At 50.6% G+C, this 10,818-nt stretch overlaps 2 non-coding genes across 2 annotated transcripts; both read left to right on the top strand.

Annotated features, from left to right (window-relative positions):
- Positions 1-6,615: 6,615 nt before the first annotated feature.
- On the top strand, positions 6,616-6,698 carry trnal-uaa (transfer RNA leucine (anticodon UAA)). Its single transcript has one exon. It is a non-coding gene; the product is annotated as a tRNA-Leu (tRNA).
- A 3,745-nt stretch (positions 6,699-10,443) lies between these two features.
- trnal-caa (transfer RNA leucine (anticodon CAA)) lies at positions 10,444-10,526 on the top strand. The gene has a single exon. It is a non-coding gene; the product is annotated as a tRNA-Leu (tRNA).
- The last annotated feature ends 292 nt before the right edge of the window (positions 10,527-10,818 follow it).

Here is a 10,818-nt window from a genome sequence, read left to right as displayed (position 1 = left end):
GTATTTCCCGTGTTGCTGGTGACACCAGAGGCACGTCATCAGCCTGGGACTCAGCATGGGCCTGGCCTCCCACAGACTTCCAACTGCCAGTGGCCTCGGCTGTCACAGCCTCCGTCAGCTGCCAGGGCCTGTCTGTGACGTGCTCACCAGCTTGTGTGCCCAAATCTAACAGCAAGTGGATACCCACCGAGTGAGGGTTTCTGTGCTGCTGGAGGGTGCAGGGGAATGAGGTGATGGTGCACCATCTGAGGCTCCCTCCTCCTCCTCAGAGGTGTCTGGCTGTCCCACAGTCTCTCCAGCTCTTCGCTCTTGTCGTTCATCCTAGCCTGCATGTGAAAACAGGGACATTGAAGGGTTAGGGTCTGCCCATCGTGATATTCCAACCACCCCTACTGTGCAGCTCCATTGATGCAGTGGTGAACAGATGAGCAGTATAGCTCCTTTGCAGCGGATGCTCCCTTGTGCCCCAGGAGATGTTTACTCACTCTCTTAGGTAGGTGTCCCTGCCTCTCCATCAGCTATGGAGCAGCTGCTTTGCTGCCCGGCCTGTCCCATGGCCTCCTCCTCCATCGGGATGAGGACATGGAGATTAGGCATCCACTGCCAGTCTTGTCATGCTCTTTCCGATTGTGGGCTGTCTTCTCCTGCAGCCACTATGATCAACAAAGTTAGTCTCCCAGCGGGGACAAGCCCAATATCTCTGATGGTGATAGTCCAGCAGTCCATGATGTGGACACACATATTCCTCCTGCATGTGGCCCCTCTCGAGGGACTGTGTGAGTTTATACAATGACTGATGTGCACCTCCCACCGAGATGCAGCCAAGCCTCAGGCAGCATGTCCTGCTGCACTTCCCCAATACACATGACTGGGTGGTCACTCCCTTTCCACCAAACACTCCCTCTCACTCTGCCATGCGCAATGTCCAAAGGGTCCAAAGTGTTTTGAGTTTGCGCCTGAGCAGCCCGGATCCGGTCATTGACCCACTTCGTGCACTGGATCCATGTCTTGGGAGTGACCCCACGGCTGCTGACTTCACCTACTATCTCAAAGCAGCTTTGCTTGGTCAGGTGGACAGGTCTCCACCTCACATCCCTGGGGAAGAGGATCTTCCACCTATCTGTTGTCACCTGGAGGCAAACCTGCAGGATGGCATCGCCAAACCATTGGACCATGGTCACTGCAGGCTCGCATTCAGCTCCTTACCTATCAGGCAGCAGAGACAGCAGAACGGGTCCTGGGGCATCAGTGACAGCAGAACGGGTCCTGGGGCATCAGTGACAGCAGAACGGGTCCTGGGCAGCAGAGGCAGCAGAACAGGTCCTGGGGCAGCAGAGGCAGCAGAACAGGTCCTGGGGCAACGGAGGCAGCAGAACAGGTCCTGGGGCAGCAGATGCAGCAGAACAGGTCCTGGGGCAGCAGAGGCAGCAGAACAGGTCCTGGGGCAGCAGATGCAGCAGAACTGGTCCTGGGGCAGCAGAGGCAGCAGAACAGGTCCTGGGGCAACGGAGGCAGCAGAACGGGTCCTGGGGCAGCAGAGGCAGCAGAACAGGTCCTGGGGCAACGGAGGGAGCAGAACAGGTCCTGGGGCAGCAGATGCAGCGGAACAGGTCCTGGGGCAGCAGATGCAGCAGAACAGGTCCTGGGGCAGCAGAGGCAGCAGAACAGGTCCTGGGGCAGCAGAGGCAGCAGAACAGGTCCTGGGGCAACGGAGGCAGCTGAACAGGTCCTGGGGCAGCAGATGCAGCAGAACTGGTCTGGGGCAGCAGAGGCAGCAGAACAGGTCCTGGGGCAGCAGATGCAGCAGAACTGGTCCTGGGGCAGCAGATGCAGCAGAACTGGTCCTGGGGCAGCAGATGCAGCAGAACGGGTCCTGGGGCAGCAGAGGCAGCAGAACAGGTCCTGGGGCAGCAGATGCAGCAGAACAGGTCCTGGGGCAGCGGAGGCAGCAGAACAGGTCCTGGGGCAGCAGATGCAGCAGAATGGGTCCTGGAGCATCAGAGGCAGCAGAACGGGTCCTGGGGCAGCAGAGGCAGCAGAACGGGTCCTGGGGCAGCAGAACGGGTCCTGGAGCAGCAGAGGCAGCAGAATGGGTCCTGGGGCGGCAGAACGGGTCCTGGGGCATTAGAGGCAGCAGAACGGGTCCTGGGGCAGCAGAATGGGTCCTGGAGCAGCAGAGGCAGCAGAACGGGTCCTGGGGCAGCAGAACGGGTCCTGGGGCATCAGAGGCAGCAGAACGGGTCTTGGGGCAGCAGAACGGGTCCTGGGGCATCAGATGCAGCAGAACGGGTCCTGGAGCAGCAGAGGCAGCAGAACGGGTCCTGGGGCATCAGAGGCAGCAGAACGGGTCTTGGGGCAGCAGAACGGGTCCTGGGACAGCAGAACGGGACCTGGGGCAGCAGAGGCAGCAGAACGGGTTCTGGGACAGCAGAGGCAGCAGAATGGGTCCTGGGGCAGCAGAGGCAGCAGGACGGGACCTGGGGCAGCAGAGGGCTCTCAGGAAGACACTCCTTTAAACCAGGCAGCAGTGAATGCAGGTCTGGCAGCCCTTTCAATATGGTGCCAGCACCTGCCGTTGTGTCAGATGTCGGTGCCATCGGTGCCTCGTTCCCTACCTCTGGTCCTTGTTTGCATGGGCCCCACGCCTCCCCTTCATTAATTGGTCGGCTGCTCCGTGATCGGGGTCGGTCGGCCACATTTCACTCGTGTGGTGACGACACCCACTTCCGGTGCCTCTGCCGAGAGCCGCACCGTTAGTTTAAAATTCAGCCCATGGGGTCAAGAGTGGAAAATCTCCCCTCTGATTCTCTCTACTTAAAATGAAGGAGACACCAAATTAAAACTGATGAAACCAGGGATTGTATCTTGGTTCTTCAATCTAGTGTTCTCCCAACTGAGCTATTCCAGCCTCACTGTGAACTCATCTTCATTGGAGACAAATATAACTCCAGGCGGAATTTCCCCACCCGTTCATTCCTCACTTCAGGGGAATGGGACCCGACCAGATCGCGGAACTCAGATTATGTTAATGTTCTGCTCTTGATATCTTAATATTATCTTGCTTTTGAGCCACTTTTAATCAGGTTCACGGACAAATTCTGACATCATCCCCTCTCCCAAATTCCCTCTCTCTCATTCATTCTTTATTCCTCACAATCCAGAAAGGGTTAGGAATCAGAGCTCACCCCCAAACCCTCTGCACACAGACCTCTGTCTGTTACCCTGTTTGATCCAAGAGACCAGTCAATAAATTACACTCTTTATAAACACAGAAAGCTGCCTCAGAGTGTTGGACAAAGATAAATACACTGAAGTCTTTTGAAAAAAGTTCATCTTACGGGTTGTTACTGAGCCCACAGAGCAGGGCGAGCCCAGGCTCCAGCCCCAGCCCCAGAGTGTGCTGTGTTAGCTGATGCCACCTGGTGTGATGCTGAGCCACACGGAGCAGGAAAGGGCCTGGTTGTAGTCATGGCCTGTGTTGTGTTAACTGATCCCACTCAGTGTGGTAGGAGCCACACAGAACAGACTGGGCCCAGGCTCCTTCCTCAGCCTGAGGGATGATAGTTCTTCTCACACGTTGTTGTACAGAGCCCCACACAGAACAGGGAAATCACAGGCTCCATCCCCGGCCTGTGGTATTTTACTTCATCGCACCTGGTATGGTACGGAGTACCCAGAGCAGGAAAGATCCAGCTTCCATCTCCGGCCTGTGCTGAATTAGCTGATCTGACCTGGTTGGCACTGAACCGCAATCAGGGAAGGATGGGCCGAGGCTCCATGGCCTGTGGTGTGTTAGTTATTCTCATTTGGTGAGGTACTGAGCACCATATAGAGCAGGATGGGCCTGTGCTCAGTGAGCTGATCTCACCTTGTGTGGTCCTGAGACCCACACACAAAGCAGGACAGGCCTAGGCCTCATCCCCGGCCTGTGTTCAATTAGCAGATCTCAGCCAAAAGATTTTGATAAGGTTCCACACAAGAGGCTTCTCGATAAGATTAAAGGCCCTGGTATCAGTGGTAATATATTGATCTGGATTGGGAACTGACTGGCAGACGTAGGCAGAAAGTAGTTACAGATGGATCTGGATCTGTTTGGAGACCAGTTACCAGTGGTGTCCCACAGGGATCGGTGTTGGGAATGTTGCTCTTTACTATTTTTATTAATGATCTGGATGTAGGTGTAGGGGGCACCATCTGTAAATTTACAGATGATTTGAAGATCTGTGCGAGTGTTTGGACTGTAGACGATACTCGACTGTTTCAGGCTGATCTTAATGTGTTGGGAGATTGGGTTCATGACTGGTAAATGATGTTTAATTTGGGTAAGTGCAGTGTTATTCATGTGGACAGGGCGAATGCTCAACATTCATACACCCTTCAGGGAAAAACATTAAAGCAGGTGGAGAAAGAAAATAATTTTGAGCAGAGATCTGGATGTTCTAGTGCACAGATCTCGAAAGGTACAGCAGCAATGCTGTGAAGTGATAGTTGGAGCAAATAGAGGGTTGGGCTGCATTCAGAGGACAATTGAGTATAAAATGAGACATATTCTTTCATGGGATGTGAGTGACACTGGCAAGGCCAGAATTTGTTACCCATCCCTAATTGTCCTTGACAAGGTGGCGGTGAGCTCCCTTCTTGAATTGCTGCACTCCATGTGGTGTAGGTACACCCACAGTGCTGTTAGGAAGGGAGATCCAGAATTTTGACACAGCATCAGTGCATGAACAGCAGATCAGATGGTGTGTGACTTGGAGGGGAGCTTGCACATGGTGGTGTTTCCATGCTTCTGCAGCCCTTGTCCTTCAAGGTGGTGGAGGTCTTCGGTTTGGAAGGTGCTGTCTGCGGAGCCTTGGTGAGTTGCAGCAGTGCATCTGGTAGATGGGACACACTACTGCCACTGTACGTCAGTGATGAAGGGAGTGAATGTTTCAGGTGGTGAATGGAGTGACAATCAAGGCGGCTGCTTTGTCCTGGACAGTGTCGGGTTTCTAGAGTATTGTTGGTGCTGCGCTCATCCTGGTTTGTGACTGTAGATGGTTGACAAGTTTTGGAAAGTCAAAAATCACAAAATTATTGCAGTGCAGAAGGAGGCCATTCGGCCCATTGTGTCTGCATAGAATCATAGAACATAGAAAGTTTACAGCACAGGCAGGCCAAAAAACGAGCCACCCAGCTGAATCCCATTGCCCAGCATTTGGACCGTAGCCCTGCAGGTTCAGGTACTTGAGGTGCACATCCAGACACCTTTTAAATGAGTTGAGGGTTTCTGCCTCAGCTACCCTTACAGGCAGTGAGTTCCAGACTCCCACAGCCCTCTGGGTGAAAAAACCTTTCCTCATCTCCCCTCTAATTGTTCAACACATCAATTTAAATCTATGCCCCCTAGTCACTGACCTCCCTACTAAGGTAAATAGACCCTTCCCATCCATTCTATCCAGACCCCTCACAATTTTGTACATTTCAATCAAATCTCCCCTCAGCCTCCTCTATTCAACCCCAGCTGATCCAATCTTTCCTCATCGCTGCATTTTTCCAGAGCTGGCAACATCCTCGTAAATCTCCTCTGTAACCTCTCTAGTGCAATTACATCCTTTCTGGAATGAGGTGACCAGAACTGCACACAGAACTCAAGTTGTGGCCTAACTAATGATTGATACAGTTCCAGCATAACCTCCCTGCTCTGATATTCTATACATCGGCTAATAAAGGAAAGGATTCCATAAGCCTTCTCAACCAACTTATCAACCTGTCCTGCTACTTTCAGGGATTTGTGGACATTCACTTCAAGGTCCCTCACTTCCTCTACACCTCTCAGCATTCACCCATTAATTGTGTATTCCTTTGCTGTGTTTGACCTCACCAAAGGCATCACCTCACACTTCTCCAAGTTGAGTTCCATTTGCCACTTTTCTGCCCACCTGACCAGTCCATTTCTCCAGCTCTCCTAATGAGCATTTCACCACGTGCCTTGAGCTGAGTTGCTCATCACAGAATTCCCACTATCTGATTTACTCTTGTAGCCAGAGTATGTATATGAATGGTCCAGTTAAGCTTTTGTCAATGGTAACCCCCAGGATGTTGATGGTGGGGGGATTCAGCGATGGTAATGCTGTTTATCGTCAAAGGGAGATGGTTACATTCTCTCTTGTTGGAGATGGTCATTGCCTGGTACTTATGTGGTGTGAATGTTACTTGCCACTTAGCAGCCCAAGTCTGAATGTTGTCCAGGTCTTGCTGCTTCTGGACACGGACTCCTTCAGTATCTGAGATGTCCCGAATTTGTCCTTTTATGAAACCTTGGTCAGGACTCACTTGGAATATTGTATCCAGTCTTGGTCTCCTCACATGATGGGTGATATTGAGGCTTTGGAAAGGGTACAGAGGAGAGACATTCGACGAATTCCCAGTATAAGACATCTTGGTTATCAAGTTAGACTAAAAGAGTTGGGACCCTACACCTTAGAGAAACCTAGACTGAGGGGTGATCCGATTGAGGTTCATAAATAATGAAGAGTCCAATTTAGCATGGGAGAGGAGTCATAACTTTATTTTGGAAAAGGCCAGATGGCACCCGGATCACATTAAATTTCATTTTCAGTGGTGGGCTAATGTACCAGGATGGCCGAGTGGTTAAGGCGTTGGTCTTAAGATCCAATAGACATGTGTCTATGTGGGTTCAAACCCCACTCCTGGTATCTGTGCTTACAAAATGTTACTTATTCTTTCCCTGACTTTTGCCTTGCACCATCATCTCTTCTGTCATTTAATCACTCTTGCCTTCCAACTGATCACAGCTTCCTATTATTTGATCTGCCCCAGCACCGTTCCTTGGCTCTGCGCTTGCTTATAAACTGGTAAATCTTTAACTTAATCTCCTCTGTACCCTGACAATGACCTTCTCATCCTTCCTGGATTGTGGTTCCTCACAGGATTCGCTGCCTCTCCGACTCCCCTCCAGGTAACTTAAGGCCCTGAGCCTTGGTCTCGCTTTATACGCTAGCTGGTAGTTGATTCCTTGCAGGTCTGCCACCGCTCAGGAGAAGCTCAAGACCCAGATCAAGCAAAGTATCAAGAGGAATGTGAACAAAGGCTCCCTGGTGCAGAGCAAGGGAAAGGGCGCCTCCGGCTCCTTCAAAATCAGCAAGAAGGAAAACCCAGGGAAAAGTGGGAAAGAAGGTGAAGAAACCAGCAGCCAAGAAATCTTTAGTGAAGAAAGCAGCAGACAAGAAATCTTCAGTGAAGAAACCAGCAGACAAGAAATCTTTAGTGAAGAAACCAGCAGACAAGAAAGTGACAACAAAGAAAGTAACAGCCAAGAAAACGAGCAGCAAGGCGGCGGCAACGCCAAATAAGGCGGTGAAGAAAGCAGCGCTTCAGAAAAAGTCTCCAGCGAAGAAGGTCAAAAAAGGCAAGAGTGCGGCGGGCGGAAAGGCGCTGAAGAAAATGCAGACATGGAAGAGCAAGGTCAAGCCGAAAGCAGCGAAGTCTCAGAAAGCAGGGTCTGGAAAGAAGTGAAAGCGCGGGAAACTTGTAAACATCTGAACACAAAGGCTCTTCTCAGAGCCACCCACATCTCTCAGGAAAGAGCTGATCCCCTGATCAAATGATCCCTGTCCAGGCCCTGCCTGCAGATTCCACATGGAAATGATTTGGAGTAAATCCAGGATCCCTGGTGACTCCCCTCCACCCAGCCCTTTCCCCACTCTCTGTCATAAAACAGAGGGATGTCCGGCCCTCACTCTAACTGGGGATGTGTTCGGTGCAGTCTCAGTTCACAAATTCAGGGGGAGAGTTTGTAAGACAGTAACACTGGCGGAGAAACCCCACCTCACAACTCAAACCCCAACACACGAGTTTCTCCAATTCAGCTGGAGTCGGGTGACAACAGGAGCTGGGATAGGCTGTGATCGGGAATGTTAGGAATGGATTTGTTCAGGGGGGAACGTACCTGGAATCTCCGAAAATAATAGTTCCTTATTTCCCCAGATGACACATTCTGCAGTGAGAGTGAAAAGTCTCTTCAATGCTTCACATTTATTAATTGTTTGGTTCGAGATGAATAATGAGTCAGAGAGTAATGACAGGATCTGAAGCTTCTCTCACACCAGCCATTGAAGGACTCAGTGTGAAGTGTCCAATGTGTGAAGCTACTGCCAGGGTTTGTCAATCTGAACAGTTTCAGCTCAGTTACTGGGGGCCTGGAATCCCCGCAGTTTGACTCTGTCTCTGATTGGTCACCCGCTTCTCAATCCAATTCTTAACCAATAGGAGAATCACATATAAGTAAATAGAAGTTCTCATTGGCTCAGATTTTCCAATTGGAAAAAGCCTGGCAATTCCAGAGCAGGAAGGAATTGAAGTGATGGAAAATTTCAATTTTCAGGCAACAATTTTAAAACCTCTCATTTTATGTTCTGTTTTACTGTATTTACCGTCACAAAATCCTGACGCGATTTTAGGAATCGTTTTCATTTGTCAATCTGTTAACTGTAAGCGGCGGGAGGAAGGTCCGGTTCAGCAATTTAAAACGGGACAAATATCAGCTTCCACTCTGTAAAAGGAACAAATTAGCGACTAACCGCTTCTCACAGGCTTCTCGGGGACTGACAGAAACGAGCGGTTTCTGATCTTTTCTCCTGAAAGAGGCGGATAATGCTGCAGGGAGCAATGAACTGCCCTTCACTTTCTGGCTGCTAATACACCCCTGACTTTAAACAGTTCAAACAGCGACTGATGCTTCTGCCGGAAAATGAGCAGATTCACCAGAATGATCCCGGTCCATCATGGCCAAAGACATCCAGCTGGCCCGCCGCATCCGCAGGGAACGCACCTAAAACCCAGCTTCAGTAACAAGTGTAACAAGGGCTCTTTTCAGAGCCACCAAATCAGCAAAGTAAAGAGCTGCCATCTCTGTTCATCATCAAACCCATTAGATTGGAGGGGCGGCCACATGGTTTCTGTTTTGTCACATCACTTTCCCGAAAGGCCTGTCGGACTGAGAGCTGATCTGGAATTTAGAAAGCAGCATTACTGGAGACTCATTGCTGCTCAGCACAATCTCAACCCCGCTCCTAGGATCCGTTAGCTGGCATTTGGGGAAAAGAAATGGATCCCAGTTTTATTTGGAAGGCATTAATGGAGCCGGTTCCGTTCACATGAGGGTTATTTACAAACATTACCCAATGAGTTCACTAATATTTGAATCCATTGGAGATCAGTACACAGGATATGTAAGGCAGCTCGGTCACTCTGACTGAAACCGCCAGTTCCCCGGGGCTGCAGACCCTGACACTGCGGGGAGAGAATCCCCGACTCTATCCCGCCGCCGGGGGAAACAGACAGCTCTGTGTCCGCAGAATAGGGAGGGCCGGGGGGCAGGCACACCTGAAAGCGCTGCAATGGACTCAGCTCCAGTGTGTGCACAACTCTCACTGATTCCGTCCTCTGGGAACAGTGCGGTCTAAACAGATCAGGTTAGGAGAGAAACACACAGCCCGAGAATGGCCTCTTCCTTCCTGCATTTACTCTGTTCCGGGAGCAGATTCTCATTGAGAAGCGGCGCTCAGATCACCGGAGAGAAAATAAAAACACAATTCAAACTGTCCAAATGAAAAACAGAGAATTAACCCGGACACTTCCATTATTAAATTAATTCATCAGCTCCGAACCAGTTCCCGTTAATGTACCGGGATAATCTCGGGATTTATAAAATCGAAGGCAGCGGGATTTATTAAATTGTTGATTCTGACACCCTGTAGTTCACTTCTTCACTTAACTAGAGGGGGAGATGTGTGAGCAAAGAAACAGAGCGAAATCCAGAGAGGGAACTGAAAACACACCTGGACAGATGTGAAACAGGTCAATCCACTGTCACAATAACTCCATCACTGACTCCATCCTGACAGTAACCAGTCCTTTCACAGAGACTGTGGGTGGCTCTGAAAAGAGCCTTTGGTTTATTTGATGACATTTTGGACGCTTTACTTTTTCTGGGAGCTCTGAGCGCTGGTTTTCTTGGGCAGCAGCACGGCCTGGATATTAGGCAGCACCCTGCCCTGAGCGATAGTCACTCCTCCCAGCAGCTTGTTGAGCTCCTCGTCGTTGCGGACGGCCAGCTGCAGGTGTCTGAGGATGTTGCGGATCTTCGTGTTGTCCCGGGCTGCGTTCCCGGCCAGCTCGAGGATTTCAGCGGTCAGATACTCGAGCACAGCAGCCAGATAGACCGGGGCTCCGGCACCCACACGCTCAGCATAGTTACCCTTTCTCAGGAGCCTGTGAACACGGCCCACCGGGAACTGCAGTCCAGCCCGGGAGGAGCGAGACTTGGCCTTGGCTCGAGCTTTCCCGCTGGTCTTTCCTCTTCCAGACATTTCCACAATCTCACAAATACTTTCACAAAGAATGAATAATTTCCTTAGCATTGATAGCAAGTCGCAGGTAGTCAGGATGGCCGAGCGGTCTAAGGCGCTGCGTTCAAGTCGCAGTCTCCATTGGAGACGTGGGTTGGAATCCCACTTGTGATACTTCGTGTTTTGACTGCACTGGAGGCGTTTGGGAGCAGCGGTGAAAAGAAAAGAAAAAGCAGGAAAGAACATGGACAAACAAAGGAACAATGGACCCAAAGATGTTGCAACAAAACATGAGAGTTGGAGCCAACTGAGCAAACAGCAGGGCACATAAAAGATCAAAAATGTAACCTTTGTATCGGGGTGGAAGATGTTGCCAATATCCTTAATGAATACTTTACTGTTTTCCCGAATGAGAGGGTGATGCAGATATTGTTATGAAGGAGGAGGAGTGTGAAGTATTGGACGT

The sequence above is a fragment of the Heterodontus francisci genome, unplaced genomic scaffold (genome assembly GCF_036365525.1).
Source record: "Heterodontus francisci isolate sHetFra1 unplaced genomic scaffold, sHetFra1.hap1 HAP1_SCAFFOLD_102, whole genome shotgun sequence".
NCBI lineage: Eukaryota > Metazoa > Chordata > Chondrichthyes > Heterodontiformes > Heterodontidae > Heterodontus > Heterodontus francisci.
The sequence above is the reverse complement of the archived record's forward strand: the minus strand, read 5'-3'. Positions and strand labels throughout refer to the sequence as shown.